The following is a 25520-nucleotide window of genomic DNA, read 5'->3' as shown; positions in this document are numbered from 1 at the left end:
CCAAGTTTTTCATAGTCTTTTGCATTTTAAAACTCCCCTTCTTTCCTCTGAACTGTATGACATTGGCTTATTTTTGCAAAGGGTCTCAGCGCAGGCTAACTGCTCATCTTTTTTGAAACATATTATTACTAATAAAATCAGGCCTTCTCTCTCCAAAATTGTTTATACTTACATTCAGCATCGATTCTACACAGAACATGCACATTCGAACAGAAACCATTTAGGTTACCACTGATTTTATAAAAGAAAACTCTAAATACATTGATTTTACTTTGCAAAGACTGACTGCAGCGGCAGAACAGTTCAGTTCAGCATCACTACTTTTGCAGCCCTTAACGCTTCTGCTCATGATGGCAAAGGAAAGTGTCAACTGCAGGTGGTTCTGTAGTACACAGCCTATCTATGACCCACCACCACACTTTATGTAAATCTGTGAAAAGCTGCTGATGGCAGAGCCTCTAATAATGTGATCAGAATTTCAATAGTTTCTTGATCCAAACATGGAATGACTTTACTGTACCTTTCCCTTTCTTTTCCTCTGTAGTTCTGGGTGAATAAGAGGTATTTCACCATACACGTTGTGAATGTGCTTACATTTTTAGGGCTGTTATTTTGCTCGCAAAACCTTAATGTTATTTTTCAGCTAGACAAGAATTAACAAGCAAAAACACATAAAGAAATTTGTGAAAACATATGCATGTGATGTAGAGTTTAACTAAAAAGCCTTATTGAACTAGAGTTACCCTGAATAATATCTGCTTATGGGACACCCCAGTGCTGGTAGACTAGAACGGATTCTGCATATGTATATATTAGGCACAATGTGCAAATATTCCACACGCTCTCAAAACAGTCCAGGAATATATTGACTACTACACTAGCAAATTAACTAATAAAATAGAAATATGCAGATAGGTACTCAAGGGCTTAAGGGAAAATCTTAGTTTGATTGTTCATAGAAGAGTGCATTCTCTAACAAAATTTTAGAAAATGAGCTGAATACATTCTAGGATATTTTGGTGAAGGCTAAATCCACTTGGAAATGAAAGAAACCACGTTCCAATTACTAGTGTACCTCATAGCTGTAAATGACTGTTTACAGGCTCTAGAAAGTGGTAGCTTATATTTAGATAGAAAGCAGATAGGAACTATAACTCATAATAATTTCCTGCTTTGATAGATGGAGAATGAAGAGAAACAAACAAACAAACAAAAAAACACACACCCCCCAAAAAACAACCCCAAACCAAACCCCCAAAACCCCAAAACCCGAACTCAGCAAGACTAAAAAATTTCCTCTGAGCTTAATTTTGTTAAGTAACTTAAACACTTGGCTTCTACATAAGCTTATCTCCTTGAGCTCACTCTGCATCTGTTACTGAAAGTGGATAGATTACGTTGCAGAGCTGAGATCTGATGCAAATCTTATGTATCAGTACCAGTAACATACAAAACCAAGTATTATGTAACATATAAGAACAACTCATATGTGTACCCCGAACATTTACATGTCAGTAACGTATAAGAACACCTTTAGAGGGGTTCAGGCTTCCATCAGTACTAAGCATGTGAAACCTACTGTATTAAGAATTGAAAATGCATTCCAAATGAATCTAAAAATATTCGTATTTGGAAATATTCAATTAAGTCAATCTAATTAACATCTAGTCTGTCTTTAAATTAATGGTATGTATGCACAACTTTTATGCCATCTTAATATACTTTTGTCCTAGCATCTCCTTGGTTTTATTAAAATTTTAATAACTTTTTAAGCAAGGGAATTATGTCTGATATTGGCTAAGTTATGGCTAAATTAGAAGCTAGCAGTCTACATCAACAGCTGAAATTATGCCCCCTTGAAATCTGACTGTTTAATTGACAGTTCCAGACAAGAACATCATAGACTGTCTTTGCTCTCCTTAAAGTTTAAAAATCTATTTTTAGTAGACGTTAGTAGTAGATTTTAAAAATAATATAGAATAAGAATACCATCTGATTCCAGTTCACAGAATCACAGAATCACAGGTCGGAAGGGACCTCAAGGATCATCTAGTCCAACCTTCCTAGGAAGAGCACAGTCTAGACAAGATGGCCCAGCACCCTGTCCAGCCAACTCTTAAAGGTGTCCAACGTGGCCGAGTCACCCACTTCCCTGGGGAGATCATTCCAATGGTGACTGTCCTCACTGTGAAAAATTTCCCTCTCGTGTCCAGTCGGAATCTCCCCAAAAGCAACTTGTGTCCATTCCCCCTTGTCCTCTCCATGTGACTCCTTGTAAAAAGGGAGTCTCCGTCTCCTTTGTAGCTACCCCTTAAGTACTGGTACATGGTGATGAGATCCCCTCCAAGGCTCCTTTTCTGAAGGCTGAACAAACCCAGCTCTCCCAGCCTATCCTCGTATGGCAGCTTCCCAGTTGTTTGATCATCTTGGTGGCCCTTCCCTGGACCCCTTCCAGCCTGTCCACATCCTTTTTGTAGAGTGGGGACCAGAACTGTACACAGGACTCCAGGTGTGGCCTGACAAGCGCTGAGTAGAGTGGGATGATGACTTCTTTATCTCTGCTGTCAATGCCCTTTTTGATGCAACCCAGCATCCTGTTGGCCTTCTTGGCCACAGCAGCACACTGTTCGCTCATGTTGAGCTTTCTGTCCACCAGGACCCCCAGGTCCCTTTCCACAGAGCTGCTCTCCAGCCAGGTGGATCCCAGCCTGTGCTGCACTCCTGGATTATGTTTTCCCAGGTGCATGACCTTACACTTGTCCTTGTTGAACTTCATCAGGTTCTTGCTGACCCACTCTTCCAGCCTATGCAGATATTTCTGCAGAGCAGCTCTCCCTTCTGGAGTGTCTACTTCCCCACTCAACGTGGTGTCATCAGCAAACTTCATCAGGTGACACCTGATCCCATTATCCAGATCACTTATGAAGATGTTGAATTACATTGGGCCCAATATTGATCCCTGGGGGACTCCCCTAGTGACAGGTTGCCACTTTGAAAAGGAGCTATTTACCACCACCCTTTGGGTGTGGCCTGTCAGCCAGTTCCCCACCCACTGCACAGACCACTTGTAGTCACCAGTTGTGGTTATATTTTCAAGATCTAACACAAGTTTATAAAAGCAAGATCTAAAACTACCAACATATCTGCAAGTGTAGCATGGGAGTAATGGTGCTGTAGTAATTTTAAAGTTATTATTAGTAAACATTTCTAAAAAATCCCAACAATGTATTAGTGATAGCAAAGAAAACTGTGTTACCTTTGAAATCTCTCAGTGCTATCACTGAGTTTTGACACAGTATTCCTTTTATATAATCTTTACATCTTTGTGTGAAAGCCTGAGGTAATTAAGCATGAAAAACAGTGGTAAAGGCCAGCATTGACAGAGATGTAGTCATTTAGCTTCTGATGACCAGCTCATACCAAACTATGTTAGTCCAGCATCTGAAGGAATACTGTAATGGGAGCAGGTATTTAGCTGCAGTGCTCTCCAGGCTGCAGTTCCCATCCCAGGTGCCTTCTGGTCGACCTAAGAGATTTCTTTATTTGGCAGCATTTACTTTTAATCTGAGACCAAATCAATGCATTTGCTTCCTTGTCACCTAGCAAAATCAAACAAGCTTCTTAGTAATTACTGATGGATGTAGGAAACGAAACAACTGATTACTGCAGTTTTGTTTTCTGTGCCGGGCTGTGGTTTCTCACGTGCTGGTTGGTATTTGTGAAGCCAGTCTGAACCAGAGTGCCCTCTTCACCCACAGGCACTACCCCTGCTCCAGCACAGTTGTTCGTGTGGCTCTGTGCCAAACCAGGTGGGGAACTGATTTGTCCAAAAGGATCTCAGTTTGAAGAAATGTTTTTTTTCAGCTGGATCTGTTGCCTTATCTGACTCACCCTGTGGCTGTACACCAGCTGTGCTGGGCACAGGGCAGTCTGCAAGCGGAAACGAGCAGCAAGAGGCAGGGCACTGAAAATTGTGTGTTGAGCGAGGTGGGCACAGTGTCTTGGACAAATACCTTCCCTGTTTTGAATCAGTGTTTCCCAGAGAATTCAGAATATCCAGAAATACTTGCCTTAATTTGAAACAGTCAATTTTCAGTTGTCTGTGCAGAGGCCATCTAGACGGGAGACCATAAAAGGTAGAGGAGGAAAGGTCTGAAAGATGAGATAAATGCTAATAAAGATCAAATCTCTTATCTCTATACTCTTATCCAGTCTTGAGCATCTACTGGCTTTGGCTACTATGATAAGGGTCTCTTTTCACTGATGTCAAAAGCTAACTGTACCAGGAAAGAAAAAGCCAATACAGGAGAACAAATTAATGGGTTCTTATGAAAAAGGAGGGGGAGAGACATGGGACTGCAACTGGGACTAAGTTATATAGAAAATATAAAAATGGTTGCATGGCTGAGTAATAGAAACTTAAGGGAAAAAGTAATTCTTGGGGAAAAGTGAAGGGGAGGAGGTGAAAGTGAAATAAAAAGCGAGAGGGAAAGGATGATAGCAGAAGGATGATGTAAGTTAGAAACCAAGACAAGGAACGAAGTAGCTGAATAAGAGTTTGAGAGGAAAGATCATGGCAGTTATTAGCACCTTTGGGGGAAATGCGGTTTTTATTAGAGAAAACCCAGTCTTATGCAAGAATAAAAAATAAAATGTAAGACGCAAAGTGCTGATTAATATTGGTTGGGATGGGCTGAAAAATGGAATAAAGTGATTTAGGAAGGAAAATATTGGCATGGAAAGTTAAATGCTGGCGCAATGTAAAAGAACAGAAGTGAAAATACTCCTCAAGGAGAATGAATAAAAGTAGGGTTGAGAAACGAACTGTTGCACAGAAGGAAACAAAATGGCTTGTCCTGAAAACAGGAACCACAACACTAGAAGAAAAGAATGACAGCACCGAGGGGAAGGAAACAAAACTAATGAGCACAGATTCAGCTATTGTTTTGGTAGGTACTGAAAAAGAAGTGATAGGATGGAAGGAAGACCAAAGAGAGCAAGAAGCAGATCAGAGGAGGAGAGGTCTAAGTGGAACCTACACTGAGCTTCAGCAATCCTGATGATGTTAAGGGCAAGGGAGAGGTGCCTGTGACATTGCTTAAACACAGCTACTAAATTCCTGCAAGCAGTTGGCTTCCTCTTTCCTCCTGCCTCCTTCCTGAGGAGGACTTCATTCTGAAGATGCTTTAACTGGGAAGAGGGGGGCTATGCAAAAAGACCCAGGGAGGGAGAAGAACTACCTCAGGGAACACACAGAGTGGGAGAAGAACATTGTCACTGCTTAAACATACCCAAGAGACAGCCTGAGACCCATAAAAGCTCACTACCTAATGAAACATAATATCTCATGATATATCATTTAGAAGCCGCAGCAAGGACTCAACTGATTTTACAGCTGCCAAACGCCCAGTAGCTGGAAACCATTTTCAGCTCTTGCAAGGCAAGGCAGGATCACACTCATGATTTTTCAGGAAAGATTCAATAGCTCATTACCTACATGAGCTCTTATATGATACCTTTGTGAATAAGGTTTCTTTTCCAGAAAGATAAGGCTGTTAAATAAGCTTCTGACCTCCTTGAGGCTTACATATACAAGATTATCTATTGCCTGGAAGCAGACACCCAGAGAAAATCCTGATCTGCCACGTCTTGTAGAATACACAACTCCCATTAAATAGAAGTAGAACAGTAGCCTTAAACAGTGTATTTTGGCTGATACAAAAGTTCACTCAAGTGTTCTTTGAGATGGGGCATCCACAAACTCTTCCAAGATTCCAGCACCGAACTTGTGTCTTTTCTTTCTCTTCATAACACTGTAAGTCACCTGTGAAACTTTAACATGTGGATCAGTCTCACACTCATGAGGAAAACTTTCTTCCATGTCCATCACATGGGTAAACTGAAGGAAGTGTGCTTTGATCCATTATGAGCACTACGCAGTAAAGGTAGATGGAGCACGTTTATTCCAGCATTTGTCCATAGGCTACAGGGTAAAATATTTCTTACTTTCTCCTCCTGTCTATGAAAGCAGGACATGGACCAGGGACTGCAGAATATGCAGTCAAATATACTAGCACTAATTTGATCCCTCTTTCTGTAAAAACATGAGCCTTTTATCACTTATGAGGAGATGTTAGTGTGACCAGTCATACTGTGTGGTGTAGTGCCTGGAGTGACACAGAGTTTCAATCTGTTCAGATGGCTTACACAAACTTGGCATTGACCTTACATACTGTAAAAGCGGATGAGACTTTAACATCTTATATTTCAGCTGTGCCCCCAGATCTGCCTGAAATTATCTTTCCATGATTTTAGGACTTGTCCATGTTCAGGTGTGGAGACCCCTCCAGGCAAAGCTTGCTCCCTGTTGCACATTGCACTTGTCACTGCTGATATGTTTCAGTAAATATTAATCAAGGGTTAAACTGATTCAGGGGAGAGATTTTATTTATCATTTTGTCATTTATACTGGTACTCTATTGACAGTCTGGTGGTGTAAGTGGTGTTTACTAGATTGCTGCATCCTTGGGACAGGGATGACTGTGTTTGAAGAATGTCTGGAAAATGGAAGAGGGTATTAGAATATAAAAACCTAACAGGACACTTTTAGTGTGCTTGGTTTTTGCACAGGAACCTCTCTTTGATAAAGGGGACTGAAAGCAATGTTTCTGAGGAAATAACCAGCATAACCACTTATAGTGGAAAGTGCTTAGCAGAATGATATTGCTATTGTGCGTTTAGACACTGATGTAAAACAGTGTTACTCAGTTTCACTGTAATTATATAACACAGACCCTGCACTATGGACTGAACAACAACAAAAAAAAAACCCCACCCCAAACTTCAATTTCCTTCAATTTTTGTTACTAGAATTTTACTGTTTGTTAACGTTCCACAGTTTTCTTCATGTACTTTTCCCATAACTACAGCAGCCCCCCTGACAGGGAGTGAAAAGCAGGCAATGATTATGTGACAGCTTTAGGGAATTTGCAAAAATAAAATATTTTATAGATGCTTTTATGACCTTTGCAGGGAAAGGCTAAGCCACAAGAATAAAACCTGCTGTTAAAAGTCTTACCCCTTCTGTAGTTCACAGCAGAAAGCTAATACCTCCACTCAGTATGCTAAGGCTATGCAGAAAACAGAGCAGCAGCCTAATTGCAGAAAGGCATATGCCTGCCACAAGGTTATTATGGCCATAGACACAAATTGACAGAGTAAAAATGTGCAAGTCTTCACATAGAAACCTGAAGTATCTCATTCCCCAGATACCTCCAACCAGCTGTTTCGCCTTGTATTGATTGTATATCAGGGGCAGTGCTGGGGTGAGAGAGGAAGGAGTTTATTTCTGGCTGTTACCAACCACCTTCTTGTCCCTCATATGGCTGTGAATGGCTTCCAGAGAGACTTGTTCCATAACCTTCCCAGGGACTAAGGTGAGTTTGACCAGCTTGTAGTTACCTGGGTCTTCTTTCTTGACCTTCTTGGAGATGGGTATGACATTTGCCACCTTCTCATCCACCAGAAACCTTCCCAATCACCATGACACTTAAGCACGACAGAAAAAGGTCTTCCAATAGCACCACCCAGCTTGCCGAGCACCCTCAGACACCGCCCTTCTGGACTCATGGACTTATGCATGCCCATTGGCCTAAGCAAAAGAAATGCCTAACTCCTCCTTCCCTTGCGAAGGGTAATGCTACACTCCCACATACTCTGCATAGGCTCAGGAAGCTGGGAGATGAGATAGCAGGTCTTACCACTGAAAACTGAGGCAAAGCAAAACATCAGGTACCTCAGCTTCTTTCTTGTTGTCACAAGGTCCATCCACCAGGATGCCAGCTAGTAAATAACCTTGCAATTTCCCTATATGCAGCTGAAGATGCCAACAAGGCATTCTTGTGTGCCTGAATGTTGGCAGAGCTAATCTGAATGTCAAGGAAGCAAAAGTTCCTTTTTCTGGCTGCATCTTCCCTCTTCCCTCTGCCCCAAGTCTTGCAGTGCTCTTTGCCAAGGTCTGGTGCAGGAGCCAGGCTGCCGAGGTCACCCCAGTGGGCATTTTGGCTGGACATGAGCTCAAAGGTGGGGAGCTGCAGTAAGAAGGACATGTCAGAGACACCACACAAGAAAAGGGTGGCTACAATTTTTGCAAGGGATATGTGGCAGATTACTGCCTTGGCCTCGTCTTGTCTTCTGAAGCCATAATCACACCTGCTTCGGGGGAATTAGGGACTATGTCCTATTCCCTTTTCTCCCACCACCTCTAAAGGCAATCTCATGCAGATTTACTCTCATCACCTTTAGAAATAGGATGGAGCATCCTGCTGCTGCACGGGCCAATGGGATGTGACTAAGTGCAACGGTTCATGAGTTGCCTCTGTGAGATTGCCACGTGCTGCTTGCTGGGTTATCTCAGTGTTGCTCTTTTTAAGCGCTTTATAGCTTTTTTGTCAATAACTGTCAGGTTTCAAGACCCGCTGCTTATTATGGTGCTTCATCTCATTACAGTACCAAAAGGCCAATCCTTGCTTTCTCTGGGCACTCAGAACTCAGCCTGCCTTTGGGGGAGGTTTGGGTGAAAGTGTACAAAATTAGATTCAACATGAATTTGTGAAAAATTGAATTTCAAAGCAAGGGTTCACGTATGCCTAACAGAACTTTTTTCTTTTTCTCATCTTCTGTCCAGCCTAAATTCAGAATAGCTAAAAGAAGAGAATTAATTTCTATTTAACAAGCTGACTTTGTGACACTCTGGCATTAAAGCTGCTTTCCCCCACAGCAGAAGCTTGTATGACCATATCACCTCTATGGGGCTGTCAGTTTTTACCTTCATTAGCAACAGAGAGACAGAGTTCATAGCTGTCAAAAAGCCTAAAGACATTATGTGTCAGTCATCTCCTACTGAAGTTGGGTTTTCTTCATCTTTTCAAGGGATGGCAATGGTGCTTCTGGACTACAGTGGCATATTATTATCCTGCTCACAAAAGTAGGCAACATTGTAGAAGGAACTGTAACCTTCACTATATTTGCATCTTTCCATACCTCCTTTCCATTTATGTTGTCAGTCAGTGAGAGCTTTCTGGAACCTTAACTTTGAAGAAAGTTTAGTCTCTGCTTTAGAATGATTTTTTAAAGATTTGAATAAAACATTAATTCCTTCTCCTTTCTGGATAGAATTCCTACTTATTTCACACATTTTTTATTGATTTCAGAACTGTTTCCCAGAAGTTTCTCCTGTCTGGCGTTCTCTAGAAGTACCAAATGGATGACATGGTGAAAAATGTTAGCAAAGTCCCACTCCAAATATTTCAATTGAGATTACAGTTAGAATCCATCCACTAAATCCTGCCCTCTGATAACTTGTCCTATAAAATGCACAGTATATTTATCATATGTGCCACTATGCAAGCTTATGTATATGCATATTACAATCTCTTTATCAGTACTGTGATATTTGCATTAAATATCGTTGTAGCTACAACCTTCTCTGGAAAAAATAAACAGTCGCCCAATTTGAAAGCAAAGACAGGGCCAAGTTTCAGAAAGGAAGCTCAGTAGGAAATAAAACTCTGATTTTCAGAAGTTAATTAGTCCATAAAGCTGGGCCCTGGTGATTATGAGTAGTTTGCAGAGGTCAGTAAAGGGGATCTTTCTGAAAATACAAGGTGATTTTGGCAAGAGAACCTTTTTCTACAGCTCAATGACTGCTGCATCACAGTGCTTATTAGGAAGCATTCTCTTGCTACTTTACTAACTCACTGTCTGCATAATTACTCACCTGAATGACTAAGAATGTAATAATTTACATTTTTAAAAATCACCTTTTGTTTGTCTCAGAGAGAATTAACAGCCCTGACAAATTTTTCCAGCTGCACTATGGAGCTGTAGTGCAGGGGAAAAAACCCATTAGCTCCATATTTCAGTTTCCTCACTCCTTTGCATATTAAACACTGCTGCTTTGAAGGAGGTGCAGACTGTGTCTCCTCCTGTGCAGAAAGAAGACATGGGCATTTCCAAGTGAGCAACACAGTCACCGCTGCAGACACTAAACCCGGTTGGCCCATACGGTAGGAGTGGGAGGTCTGGTTGCCATAACCACTTATCTGCGATCATCTAAGGTTACAATACAGCTTGCCATGAAATACCCTTTACCTACTGCCAAACTCTACCAAACACAAAGGATGTATGAACAAGTAAAAGAACTGGGAATAGTCCTGGTCCAATGAGTCATGACCGAGAAATCTGAACCTTGTCATTTCTTGAATTGCCAGTTGGTCATAATTTTAGGGGCAGTGATAAATGTTGTGTGTCAGACATTCTTGGCAAAACCTTTTCCTGTGAAACTTTATGACAAAACTGGCATCAGTAGGAGCATTTACTAGGGAAGGGGGGAAGACCGAGGCTGGAAGTCCTGCTCCATCTGCCTAAGACACTGGAGCCTCACTCTCCTGGTGAATGAGAGTCTCTGGGCTACTGGACATGCTAGGTGTATTTCTACCCCTGACTTTCCCCAGTGCTATCATCCATTAAAACCTCTGTCAAACTGATGTTTTTTCATTGGCACAGAGGAACATTTTTCATTAAGACCGGCTTTAGATGGCACGTCGGAGGAATACGCCAGGTTCACAGGCTTTGTGCCGCCTAGGTATGTGCATGGCTGCCAGGGTAGAATTAAGCACTCTTTCTCACAGCAGATATTTAAATTCCAGTTCTAGAGGGAAAAATTTCCTCACCAAAATCGTTAGAAATCTGACCAGAACCCACAACTGCAGCCATGGGTTTCTGGAACAAAGATCGAGAAACCTCATACTTTTCTGAAGGAAGCAGCTGAAGGGAGAGATGGCACACTAAGATAGTAATAGGTAGTAAAAATTATTTGTGGATTTTTATATATAAAACTCTCAGCTTTATCAGTTCATCAACTGTTCCACAACATGTCAACATCTGACTGCAGCATCTCAGTTCAGCTGCCTATACCCACATGTCCACTGCTTCCAGAGGGCACACTGCTTTAGCAATGGCCCAGTATAAGCAGAAATTTGGAATTAATCTAAATAACCTCTTCACCCTAATAGATACGATATTTAGATGTAAGCTTTCTCAAGCTTACATGAGAAGAGTGGAAATTAAGACTTATAAAACCCCTGATGCTTTGCATCCTTTAACATAATTCCTTTTTTGTTTGTTTGTTTTTTACTTAATGGTAGCCCTATTTACTTTTTGTAAGTCTACTACTTTAAAAAAAATTATATAATACATATACACTATGCTTCATAAATCCAAATGCTGAAACATGAAAATAGTTTTTATAACAACATTAAGGAAGATCTATCTTTCTTATGTGTACCAAAGGCATCACACTGACATTTTTAGGTGATGGACCATAAGTTTGCCAGTGCAGCAGATCCCAGGGAAATGATGGTAACAATAAAGTATTTAAAGAAAGATTCTTAAGATTTTTAAAGCTGTGTTTCACAAAGATATGCAGTAATCATATAATTAGTTTTTAACTTCGGGTTTTTTGAGAGAACTTCAGCTCAGGCTAGAATTTCATAGAAGCAATTTGCCAGAGACAGATTACTCTGGGAACATTTTATAGCACATAGTCATCTTATTGTGGGATAATCTGGTAGGCAGAGTTCTACATATAAAAAATGCCTTTGCATCTATTTGCTATAAATTGTACCTGTAATTATTTGCAAGCACAGAATTGGAGGCTAATTCTGAAAACTGGGGCCTTAATATCTTGAATAATTTATAGCAAATGGGTTTGGGTAATTTGCAAGTTGTAAAGTATCATAAAATCTAAGGCATTTCCTATATCCATCTGGCATATTGGTTAACGTGGGCCAACTTAGTCAGGGTGTAAAAGCAATTTCAATACTAAAGAGGCAAAGGGACTTTTTCCTATTTGTATCAAAGCCACACCAAGTCCCCTAACCCTGTTTTTCTCTGGCACTGGATAGCCATAGCATTTAACTATTGTAATAATGGATTACATTCATAAACATTATTAAAGGTTAGTTCCTGCTTTGTGCCTAAAATTATTCCCTTGAGAGCATATGCAGCTTCAGTGTCAAATTACTCTTGTCAGTCAGTCATATATGGTGGCATTTCAGGTACAGTGGTTTATTAATAATAGAGACAATTCTCTACATATGCACACAGTACCAGGACAGGCAGCTACCCACCAATTTTAAGGAGTTTAGTTATAATGAGTTTCAGTAATCAATATTTACGTGCAACTGTAGGCCCTTCAGTGGAACACAAACTGGTGTGTATTGGCAATGCTCTAAATACATAATGGGGAATTAGCCATGAATAGACATGAACTAGCTGTGAATACTTTTATGTAGGATAGGAGGGTAAGACCTTGGAAGGCTTCTCGAACACGTACAATGAGTCTGAGCTCGGGCAGGCTGTCTGCAGTATACAGATGCACCATCAGAGTGGATCCAGGAGAGTTTGTTGTTATAAAAGCTTAGTTTAGCAACAGCAAGATTTTTATCTCACCGTTGCATGGCACAGCAAGGCAAACCTGCCTTATGCATGCAGTTGCACGCACAGTTGATCTGTATCTCAGCAGCCATGACCCTCATCCTTATAGAAACAAAACCCAACAACCCAAATTCTACTTACAAAGCTACTTGCTTTCTCTCCTCCAAGTCAGAGCAGTGCTTACAACTCACCTCAGATGTTCATACCCTTTTCATTTGCTGTCTGGTCTAGCAGGTTACTTTCCCCACTCCCAGGAAGCTAGTGCGGGGAGGAGGGCAGGGAGGCATCAGTGTCCTGATGCTCAAACCAACATCAAAGGAGAGATCCCTTCAGTGCAGCCAGGGCAAGGGCTCATATGGCTCCTGATCACCTGCCACAAGCTGAAAAGAAGCATTTGGTCAAATAGTGAGAATATCCATGCCTAGACCATGAATTACTTGCAGTTAAGTACTTTACAGTGTAGTGTTTGAAGGGCCTGGCACTACAAAGCAGCACTGTACAACTTGGTTTGATACATTTTTGTTGTTAGCTTTCCTGCAACAGAAGCAGCTGTTAAGTCTTGTATGTTATGCTATTTGACACAATTATCTGTAAAGTGTATGGCTGTGCAGAACAACAACAAAAAAGGTGTCCTGAGAAAAGATAATACGCTAAAGGCAAATATCAGCTACTTTTCCAGGAGATGTTATAGTGAATTACCTGCCAGGTACTTTCATCCTCTGTAGTTACCTGTCATAGGCAGGAGCTAGAAAATCCAAAGATTTTACTGTCCTTATGCTGTGAAGGTGGCAACATCCACTCAGATACAAAGCTCACAACTTTTCTCCAAAAATGCAATGCAAATGGCTGGAACAGACAAATACGGAGGTCAGTACTTGAATCTGTAAATGGAAATGAGTCAGTGTAGTTCTGCCCACTTTCCTACGTCCTTTACAGTTTTATAAATGGGAATACCAGCCTTCATGAAAATCAAAAGCTAGCCATAATGCAAAAGAAAAAGATGGAATAAATAAAACATGTAAAATGCACATTCCCTTTTCAAAACCGAACTGTGCATTGAGATAGATCCTTGAAGAACACATTTGCAAGTAACTAATCTACAGAAACTAGTCTGCTCTTTCTGTTTTCTCCTTGCCACCAGTTGTAGGGAGAAGGTGCTGGATACTGCAGGGAATTGCAGAGCCAGATTCACAGCACAGACCAGCCAAAGTTTGGTATAAATGTTCTCATATTAAGAGATCAATCAAACCAGCACTGTATTTGCTCTGAAACACCAAAACAGTGCAGAAGAATGTGTATGCATGCAAAAATGGGAGAAAGGCCTATGCAATACACTGGGAGGGAACATCATCTGCATTATTTCTACTAAAGGTCACTTTCCCAAACTGTGCTGGCTAGCTTCTGTTCCAGAAAAGCTATCCAGCTGTTCATAGGACAATAGGATAATTCTGGCTAGAAGGGACCTTGGGAGCTCTGCAGTCCAACCTCCTTCCCAAAGCAGGGCCAGCTCTGGGATCAGACCAGGCTGCTCAGGGCTTTCATCCAGGGAGGTCTTGAAAACTTCCAAGGATGGAGGTTGGATGCCTCTCTCACAGACACACAGTACTAGCCCACAGACAAGAGTGGTAGCTGTGGCCATTGCATCTCCACAGCCACCACAGGACAGCTAGGCACTGGGCCACTTAGGTCCACCAGATATGAGCTGGGCCTTCATCCACCTGAAACTGATTTTTCTCTCCTTTTCTGCTCAGTTTGCTGGAGGAGAATGCAAAAACAGTCTTCTTAGGAGAACTTCTGAATGCTGCTTTGCAGCAAGTTTTAACTTCAATATAATCCTCATAATCAAACCTACAGGTTCTCATGAAAATGGTTCTATTCTCATGAAACTCTTCTAGCCACTGCTATAAACACCCTCCCATAGGTCAGAGCTTGTCATTCTGCATGTCCTTGTAGTTACTGGAGCTTGAGAGTGGCTTTTAATGCTTTAAAAGAAGAAGAAAATAGAGGTATCAAACTTTGTGTGTACACTAGCAAAGCCTGTTGAAGACTTGCCAGATTCCTGCATGCCGTTAACTTCTCCCACCATGCCTAATACAGTATTGTCTAAGGCCTTTTTCTGTGACTTTTTAAAAAAAGTCCTTCTCCCACCTCTCACCTATAATCTTTGAATTATTTTAGCCCTTTTGTGGAACAAATACTCCAAAAGTGTTATCATAGGACAGCAGTGGCAATCAGGCACTACTACCTATTAAAATCTGCGGAACACGAAAGGCCTCTTGCTGCCCTCATCCCACCCACAGATCCTCGGAGGAAGGGGCAAGGGGACCTCGGCATGTGGTGCACTATGTCTCTAAGCTGTTGCAGTACAAGGGAAATTTTGCACAAGGTGCGCTATTCTGGCTGTGGACATTTTGCAATTAATTATCACCAGGTCTGAATAATGCAAAGGAATCACTTTCATAACAGAAATCCCCACATGAAGAAAAAGTTTCTTTCTTTAAAAAAACCCAAAACTTTAATCAAGAAACCCCAGTTGCTTCTAGCAAATGATTTAGATACAAGAAACCATCTCCAACACACACATGATTCAAATACTCTTTTCAAAGGAAGTCTTTTGATGAAATAAGGGAATTAAACATCAAAACCAACATCTACCAGTTGCAAAAGACAGTCCTTGGTGTGACAGCTGGTCAGCTGAAGAGCAGAGAGCTGACAGCTCTATTACTCAGTTCATTATCCAAACGTTTCAGAACATGAGATGATTTTATTAAAACAGTGATGTAAAATTGTTATTGAAAAAAAAAGCACAAAATGGTTCTTAAAAGAGAAAAAGAAAACACCACAGAAGTGTTTATCAGTTTGGATGGAGCCACACAGCTGCTAGTTGAGCTTTGCCACCAGCCCACAGGAGCAAAGAGCATCACCCAGGCACAGTGGTGAACCATTATGTACTTTTTGTAGACGTCCTCCCAGGAATTGTCCCGTGAGCAGAAACCTGGCTATATGCAGGTTCCTGCAGGTTTCTGAGACCTGGTTATCTAATGAAACCTGGTTATCTGCAGACATGCAACAGATTTCTCCCAAAGCCCTCCTTTCCCTCACCTCACTCCCCACTTCAATATCCTCTGCTCCACCAGGGCTCCCCAGCAGGCTGGGCCAGGCCAGGAGATGGGCGGTCATCCTCAGCGAGGGCAGGCAGCATGTGGCCTGTCAGCTCTGCCTGCCCACGCTCCAGGTGTTCAGGTCTGCCTGTCCTTGCCTGCCCTGCCTGGCCCTGCCGGCCACAGGGCTGCTGCTCTTCTCTCCCCGCTGGCTGCTCCTGACAAAATTCACAGGAGAGGAATTATCTTTGAGAAAGCTGCTGTTTATTTACCAGGGCAGATGGAAATGACTGACAGATGGACAGAGGGCTTGTTCAAGTCTTCTGGTCCTCAGAGAGAAGCTAAAAAGTCTTGGCTTCATGTGACATGTGTGAGGGGTATAATGGCAAATGGCATGCTGGTGGAACTAGCACAGCTGTGTGAATTTATACCGACAGGGCATATTGCTCACACCTATTTACCGTACCTTGTTACAGCATGTACAGCATTAGGTGCTGGGCAGACGGGGGGTTAAAGTGGCACCAGCAGAGCTCTCCCCAGGTAAGGGCCAAAGACAACTGCGCTGCTTCATCCTAACGCTTGCAGTATTCTGTGTCCTGCACATTTTTGAAAGCGTTCACGTGACACTAGCAGCAGCAAAACCAGATGAAGGGGCAGGAAAAATGGATCTATCAGCAAGATGGTCGCAGTTTGGCGGTCAGCCCCACAGACTCTTTTCTCTGTTACATCTGTGAGCAGTCTGCAGTTGCCCCATCACCAAGAAATTAGTTTTGTTTGTTTGTTTTATTTTAAATTGTGGCAAATTGCATGAAGTTGTATCTCAATTTGTAAAGGTTTTTTTGTACCCTTTCAAACTGCAGTTGTGCTACGTACTCCCCTGCCCTCCAAGACACATCCTATTTTCACCACACTGGCTGAGGAGCTTTTCAGACCCTTAAGGTGCCAGCAGATGGGAAGCTTTATAAGCCTCTCTGGAAAGGGGAGAGTTTGTGCGTGCAGCAGGAGGAGGCAGTGCCCTGTTGCCTGCTTCCCCAGCTGCAGGCTTGTGTCCTGCAAAGAGGACTCCAGCACCCCGGGAAGGACGTTGAAGAGCCCCCAGGGTGCTTGATGGCCATTGCCATGATGAGCTGGCAGAGCCTTCCTGTGTTCTGCTCACTCCTGCCACGCAGTATTTGCAGGGAAAGCTCCCAGGGGCATTTCCAACTGCAATGACGTCTCTAGCTCTTAAGAGTGTTTGACTAGTGGGAATTCAGGCACAGAAGAAGGCTTCTGCCAGAACTGCCATAAAGTTACTTTTCCAGGCCGTTGAGTGACCTTTCTTCACTATTAGGGTAGGAAGCCTGAACATGAGTAAGCAGCTCTGCTTAGGAAGAGCCTGCTGTGCAGGATGCCACCCTCTGAGCTGAGCAGATGTGCACGCACTGGGAGAGGGAAGCACGAGGGGTGAGAAAAGGAGGGTTAGAAAGGCATTTTAATTAAAAGCTCAAAACAAGGGGTCAGGGAATCTGCCTGCATGGCTTGGGATCATCACATAAAGACACACTTGTGCCTCCACGGTGCAGTACGGTTCAGCACACAAAGCCTGTGCGAATGCCACGGATCTGGGCTCTGGGTCCGAGCTGTGTCAGTGGGGTGCTGCTGAGCCGGCGTGCATGCTGGTGTGCGTGTGCTGCAGTCGGGAGCCCAAGAGCCAGAGCTGGTATGCTGCCCAGCTCCTGGCCACCTCTGCAGAGCAGCAAACAGAGCAAAAATCTAACAGAGCTAAGGAAGCAGGTCTTTACTGTGTTTCTCAGTTTCATACCTCCATAAAATGGAGTTTATCCAGACTTATCTGCACTTTCTCTCTTTGTTTTGTCATGGTTTCTTTTTTTTCCTAGTGCCAATAATAAAATTTCATGTTCTAAGGGAAGAAACCAGTCTCACTAATAGGACATCAAAGCAAACCCAGGCCATACTGTATTTTAAATAAAAAGGCAAGACAGTAGTTTCTCCATATAATTTTCCTCTTTGCTGTGAATCTGCATCAGTAATAGTCAAAAGGTGGGAAACCTGCAATACCCCTTTTTTGGCAAATAACCACAGTGCTTCTGTAATGTTAAATTATGCATACGACAAATATGAGACCCTCAAGGAGACCGAGCCCCTGCCTGCATTCCCAGATGTGTTACCTGGCAGTCACAGCAGGAAATGCAGCAGATCCATGGGAAGGTGCCATAAGCCTTAAAAGCCCCCTATGGTTTACCTCGGTGTAAACCTACTTCCTTAGTGCTTTACTTTGGTTTGCTTTTTAAAGATCTTAATGGTGACTGTAAATGTCTGTCAAAGCAGCTGCCTTCTTTAGTGAAATGAGTCCCTGTTTTGTAGAAGGACCCTTTGATCATTGAGGCATCAAGAGAACATGCACAGTCAAAATAAAATTGCTTGTAATACTAAAAGCAATTTAAACATGGGAAAAAAACAACCAAGCAGATGTCCAGCCTCTGTGCATTTTCTTTTGGACAGCAGTGACCCAAAAATGAGACCCTGTGCAAAGTATAGAGACTAAATCGAATTTCACATGCACGTCAAAGAGGACTGTGTCCAGTCAAACCTATCCCTGTGTTTTCAGAAGTATTTGCAACCCTTCTTGCTCAGTTATCATCTTTATATGAGATACCTATAGTACAATAACTCCAAACCTCTTCTTGTCTCTTTCTGGTTCTCCTTTTCTATTTAAAATGAAGTAATTGTTTTCTTTATTAATCTCATTTCTAATCTCAATTCTTCAGTCAGTGCTCTGCAAAGTGTCATCTCTTGCAGTGAGACTGTAGTTAGGTCTAACTTTCTGAGCACTCAGATTTTAAGGTAGATTGTTATTTCCATTGAACTAGGAGCCTCGTCACACTCTTGTAATAGCCCTTTATGAAGATTTCTCAGGCATAGACCTGAAAAAAGTGAGCAAACTGTCCTCCTTCTATCTAGGAAAAAAGTAGCTGATTTTACACACACGTAAAACTTCCAAGGTTTGGAGACCCACACTGTGCATCCCTCTGCATAAAAGCTCTTCTACCAAGATGAGAATATTTTAGCTCTGTAACACCTACCATGCAAAGAAATATGCACTGGCTTAGTTTTAACTTTAGACCCATTGAGCACATGAAGAACAGGCATATGCATAAGTTTATACATATGAGTCAGCATAATGAGAGAAAAAAACATTGCTTCAGAAACTACGTATGAAATTTTGACTCATTTGGATGCAATAACAAAGACTCCATGAGCCAGGACTTCAACAATGACTGCTATGTAAAGTGTGCTTCAGGCTTATTCTGCAAGTAATTTATAAATATGTCATCTGTCTTGTCTTACTAAGAATTAAATCTGATAACATGAAAAGGGTATCCCACTGTTTTTCAGATAGTTCTCACATCTCTCAATTTTCAGTGAAAGAAAAAGAAAAAAATGAATTAGCTTGTGTTTGCATTGCTTTTGTGCAGAAAACTGATTTTAAATTTTGATGAATGTCATAGAGAAATGTAAGTAAAATCCATGTCACCATTTCATAAATTTATTTGGCATTACATAGGGCATATGGAAAGATTCCTTCTAAGACAAAAACATAATAAAATTTATTTTTACATGGTTTTGTAAAAATGCACAACCTCCACACTAATACATTTACAAACATTACACAGGACTTTCAGAGAAAGAGATTAATTTATAATTTTTTTAATTGCCAGAAAATGACTTAAACAAGGAAGCTGTTCATTCATAGGGTACACACAAAAGAGTTAAAAGAGATCACTGCTGAAATAAAGGATTTGCCACATTAGGCAAGAAGAAATAGGTTTTCTCACACCCTGATGAGATGGACATGATTAAACGCGTGGACTTCACACGTGGCTTTGAAGAGGAGGCATTTGCAGTAATAAAAACTCTTAGGCAGCACAAGTGTGGTCCATTTGCACCCAAAAATGAGAAAGAGGGTTCGTGCAGCTTTGTCCTCAGGAGAAGACTCCTGAGAACACGTTGTCCCCTGACATGCTGCCTCCTCCTTGCTCATTGCTTTAGAAGGAAACCCATCCAAGTGTCTCAGCTGGGAGCCCAGCTGGCCTACAGCTAATGCAGTGAGTTGCAGCGCTGCTCCTTTTCTCTTTCCCTCTTCTTTTTTCCTTTTCCTTTCCTTTCTTTTTTCCTTTTTTTTCTTTTTTCCCTTTTCCTTTTCCTATCATAGAATCATAGCATGGTTTGCGTTGGAAGGGACCGCTAAAGGCCATCTAGTCCAACCTCCCTGCAGTGAGCAGGGACATCTTCAACTAGATCAGGTTGCTCAGAGCCCCGTCCAACCTGACCTTGAATGTTTCCAGGGATGGGGCATCTAACACCTCTCTGGGCAACCTGTGCCAGTGTTTCACCACCCTCACTGTAAACCCTTTCACCACCCTTTTGCCCTTTTCATTTTTTTTCCCCTCTTCCTCTTCCTCTTTTTTTTCCCTTTTGTTTTTTTTTCTTTTTTTTTTTTTTCCTTTTTTTTCCCTTTCCTATTGCCTTTGGTGGAAGTCATGGTGCTAGAAGGTGCAGCTGCAGCACCTCTGCAGCTGGCAAAGAACCTGTTCCCGGCTGCCACCAGCTGGCAGAAGTTACTGCAGCCCCCTGAGGAAGACACAAGATACAGAGCTGGAGTCAGTGTCAAGCAGCCAGGTGCACTTCCCTGGTTCCCCCCACCCACGTCTTCCTCCAGCAGCAGGGATATGGGGCAGAATAAAAGAAACCTTGAACACAGTAAGATCCTGATTTTCAAAACCAAATAAGGGTTTGTTACCAATTTCCAGGTCTGTTCATGAAGTGTGTGGAGGGACACTCTGCCTAATAAGGAGAAGCTTGCTTTTGGGGCTATTGGTGGATGGAAAACTGGATATGAGATGACAATGTGCGCTTGCAGCCCAGAAAGCCAAATGTATTCTGGGATGCATCAAAAGATTTGTGGCCAGCAGGTCGAGGGAGGTAATTCTCCCCTCTACTCTGCTCTTGTGAGACCCCACCTGCATAATGCATCCAGCTCTGGGGTCCCCAGCACAGGAAGGGCGTGGACCTGTTCCAGCAGGTGCAGAGGAGGCCACAAAGATGCTCACAGGGCTGGAGCACCTTCCCTATGAGGACAGGCTGAGAGAGTTGGGGTTGTTTAGCCTGGGGAAGAGAAGGGTCTGGGGCGACCTTATAGCAGCCTTAAAAAGGGCCTACAGGAAAGATGGGGAAGAACTCTTTATGAGAGGGTCTAGTGATAAGATGAGGGGTGACAGTTTTAAACTGAAAAAGGGTAGCTTTAGATCAGATATTAGGAAGAAATTCTTTACTGTGAGGGTAGTGAGGCACTGGAACAGGTTGCCCAGTGAAGTTGTGGGTGCCCCATCCCTGGAAGTGTTCAGCACCAGGTTGGATGAAGCTTTGAGCAACCTGATCTAGTGGAAGGTGTCCCTGCCCATGGCAGGGGGGGTTGGCCTAGATGATCTTTAAGGTCCCTTCCAATAAAAACAATTCTGTGACTGATTTTATGATTCTATGATTTCTTGCTGCCAAGAGCAGGGCTCACGGCACGGGGGCCGAGCATGCTGTACACCTCTAGCGATGGCAAGGCGCGTGCACCAGCAAACACAGTGGCACCAGGTGCTTTGTGTGTCTTCTGCATGTGGCTGCCAGTAAAGCTGCTAGGTTGGAGCTGGTGTCCTGAAATATGAGGCTGCGAAGCAGCCTGCTAAGGGAAGCGAGTGTCCCCGCTAAGGAGCAGAAGTGTTGTTTCTCTCGTTCTGGGTCTGCCTCGGCAGCTGGAGCAGGTGCCCTGTGGAAGGGTGGCTCCTGGTGCCGGGCAGGCTGCAGGGCTGGCCTCTGCTGCTCCGGGTCAAACCGGCTGTGCTCTCTGATAATGATGGACAAAGCTGGGCTTTAGAATCATGGCAGCCAGCGGGATCAGTCCTTGTTTTACTCGACCTAAAAAGACAGGGGCCATGGCATGAATTTGTGCACTGCTATGACAGTGTTGCCATTCTGGCCTGTATCGCTTCTCTAAAACTCTTAACGCTATTTGCTTTCTTGACTTTTGCTGCGTGCTGCACCAGTGTTTTCAAGGAAGTATTCACAGTAGCTTTGAGGTGCCCTTTCTGAATAGCAAGAGTTAATGTAATCAGTTTAATTTTAAAATTAATCATTAAATGTGGATAACTCAGGTTATTTTCATCACCCATTTTATAAATTCCATATGTAATTTATCCTTTCAATTGATCTTCCAGATAGTGAATTTGCTAGTAACTCTCAACATCAGTCCCAAGCATCTTTTTCTATAAATTAGTACATTTTTTGCTACCTCTGAGTCCTTTGGTAATGATTCCTACACTAATGAGAAACTGCATATTTTGTTAGCAGCTCAGCTAGTTTGCTTTTCTGCTGTTTTTTTCCCCCCAGACTTCTTGAACACATGCCATCTGGGCTCATTTGCTATTTAAAAAGTGTCTAGTTACCACAGAAGAAGATTTTAAAGATATACACACCTTTGAAAACATCCAAATAGCGCTCTAATAAGTTAAGCAGATAACACTTGAAAAGAATAAACCGAATATTAAGGAAACAGGAATTTCTCAGCCATAATTTTTTAATGACCCTTTTCTTTTTAATTTTGTTCTGTTTTCTTCTGTTTTCATTTTTTGCAGATTCTCACACACCGAGATGTAGCAGGGAGCAATACCAGTTTCTTACATTAATAAGCTTATTCAGCTTACTACTGAAGCTTTATTGAATAAAAATGAATTCTAAATGCCTAATAATACATTTTTATTGCCTTTACTAGAATGCAACCCTTCAGTTTACCTTAGCTCACAGAATAATGTATACAACAAAAATTTAGCCACAACAGAGAAAAACCATCTGTCAGAGTCCATGAAGGATAAATTTAAGAAATCATTTCTTGTCACATTAAAACTGCATGTTGAAATCCTGTCAAGATCAACTGGTATTATTTCTGGCAAGATTAACTGTATGAAGGCAGAGATTAAAAAGTAGAATATCCCATGATTATGGACAAAGCATATACTATCTGAAAGAACAAGCAATGCAGCTGAATTCCTGACATGGCAGTTTTGTACATTACATGCTTCATATAGCAAATGATCTGAAGAAAAGAAATGATTTAAAAAATTAATTTTTATGAAAGTAGAGTTATGAACATGGCTTTATATTTTCTTTTCCTTCCACATCTATGCTCAGATCCCCATTTGTAGCTGAACTCTACTTCTAGGCAAGTCAAAAGTCAGAACTCCAGTATGAATGGGAACAGTAAGATTCAGATTTTTCATACCCACATCCCAAACCAAACCTCTTGTTTGGGGTTTAGTCGATTTTAGGGAGCTGGATTTTGAATCCAGCATTTCTGATATGCAGAAATTTTTAATAATATTCTAGAGGCTAGTGTTATTATGGTTTATGCATTCAACAAAACGATCTGAGAAAGATATGCTTTTATTTTAATGGAACAATTTATTGTACACTTACTTTCATATACAGTGGACACTTCAGTTTCCAGTATTATATCTTGAGAATCCCCTTTTCTTGATGCATGCTGAAAGTCAGTGGCTATCCCTAAAATTACAAGTTACTTTTCCAGGGCCAGGACTAAGCAGAGCATCACCTAAAGAGGTGCCTCCAAACTCCCCAGAAGGAACGCTTCTGTCTGAACAACTGTCCAGGAGGTGCCATAATATAATAACTTGCATTTCCTTTAATAGATAGTTAATATCAAAAAAAGCATCTGAAACAATTTAATGTTTCAAAGGCTGTATTTGCTACAGTGAATATAAAGTCAAAGCTGTGTCCGGGGAAATACTCCGTATTTTGTGAAAGGGAAATGTAATAATAATTAGGGAGCAAAGAAAATCAAAATGAAAGTTTACAAGATATCCACACACTGAAAAGTGTGAAATTTCACACGGAATATGTGCAAACTACCCTAGCTCTTTCTCTTAAAAATGCTTAGTGTTTGCTTTCCTCTCAGACTCATTTAGCTAAATTCTATTTAATCTTCTTTTAAATCACAATCTTTCTGTTAGGGTTTCACAGAGCTTTCAACCTATATTTTACATCTGCTTTAGCCACACATTCCTGCACCACCTGCAAGAAGTGTAATATATGCAGAAGACGTGTATAATTAGCTTCAAGTCAGCAGAAGGGACGTCCTAGTTCTGAGTCGGAGCATTTATTGGTACATGGACTCAGATTGCAGCGATCGCTCTGGTGAGGGGAATTGCCGTTCTCTGCAACGGGCTAGTACCAGTCCTGCACACTACCCATAGAGGGCTTATATGATATACAGGGCTTAAGTTAGCTTGCTTCCCCTTGAGGAAAAGAAGTGTTTTCAGAATGTTTCTAGGCTAGTCTTCTCTGTACTGGCTGGGTTTCATAAGAAAAAAGGTCATTGACACAAACAATGTGATTTAGATGCAAAGTTCTCCAAGCTTTGTGGTCATTGTGTGATCAAGACTACGCAGTGCAGCAGTTTGAGTTTCTGTATTGCACTGTCCCCCAATGCCACCACCCTACCATAAGCGCCACCGGTCCTTTGAATACAAGCAGCCAATAACTGGATTTTTCCCCCAAGGAATTAAGGGACTAATTAACGTGTACCTGCATCCACACTCCCCTTTGGACATTTGGAGAGCCTGTACTAATAGAGTCCTGGAAGACTAACCCACTCCTTCACAGAGCTCCTAGAAACCAGAACAGAATAGCCAGCTACCTGACAAATCTGACGAGCATCATTGGCCATCCAGTTTTCAGACAGTAATGAAATAACGACTGCTTCAGTTGCCCTTGGTCTTTTCCAAGCCAGCTGGCATTGTGCTACAGGGAAATTATACATTCATTTTGATTATTTACTCTCATCTGCACTCTGTATTCCCCACCCTCCCCCTGGATTTAACAATCGTTACTGTTAATAAGGGTCAGACCAGTGAGTGCTGAGGGGCCAATCCAAAGGCCAAAAAAGTTAATGGAAGACCTTTACATTTTGGATCAAAATCACACTTTCCCACGCAAACAACTTCAGTGAAAATTATGCACTCCACTCCCATGTCATTCCAGCAGGAGCTGTGCACGTGCGTCTGCAGATGTTTTATGGGGAGCGTATGGCTGCAAAACACTGCTTAGTGGAGTTTATCAACATAGGGAGATAATATCACAATGCGCAGGGAAAGTTAGTGGTAGCTGCATACCTCAGATTAAGTTTAAGTTACCACCAAATTTGATGGTGACACTTCTGAATCCAGAGGTTCCTACAATCAGCAGCTCGTTGATGAGCGATGATACAGATAGGCAGAAAAGCGGAGAATTTAAAAGCTTCTTAAGGAACTGGATGACCAGTTCTTTCTAATTTTAATTGGAACTAGACATCCAAAACCTGTTGCCGAGGGAAATAGATGGGGAGGCCTTAAAAACTGCAGACCTAACACTTAAATAAATAAAAAATCAGATAAAAGAATTCAGCAATTTTGTTCTCACATCTGATTTTACAACAATGGCTGATTGTGCTGGAAACTGCTTAAACAATATGTATGGAGAGAGAAAACTGTGGCAAAAGCCCATAGTTTAGATCCTGCAAAAGATAAATGAAATGTACTCAGCGGATGATCCTTAGCTGAACACAAGCTGCAGGGTAAAACATAAGCTTCAATCAACTCTTGCAAATAATTTGAGCCCAATGCCATAAGTGCCTTAAATTAAATCCCTCTCAACAGGAGCCAATCTAAATCATTAAACATATGTCACGTAGAGAGCTATAATCACTAGAAGTGTCGTCTACACAGCATTTAATTTACATAGAAAATGTATTGAGGTTGTTAATTTGACCATTTTTCAATGTTCAGTATCTCACAGAAAACATACATAGTTAGAAGCAATCCT

General features: G+C 41.8%; 1 protein-coding gene across 1 annotated transcript in view; it reads left to right on the top strand.

Annotated features, from left to right (window-relative positions):
- The window catches only part of GRIK1 (glutamate ionotropic receptor kainate type subunit 1), a 173374-nt gene that overhangs the window by 49329 nt on the left and 98525 nt on the right, over positions 1-25520 (top strand). The gene's annotated exons all lie outside the window — the stretch shown is intronic.

This window comes from Phalacrocorax carbo, chromosome 1, assembly GCF_963921805.1.
Source record: "Phalacrocorax carbo chromosome 1, bPhaCar2.1, whole genome shotgun sequence".
NCBI lineage: Eukaryota > Metazoa > Chordata > Aves > Suliformes > Phalacrocoracidae > Phalacrocorax > Phalacrocorax carbo.
The sequence above is the reverse complement of the archived record's forward strand: the minus strand, read 5'-3'. Positions and strand labels throughout refer to the sequence as shown.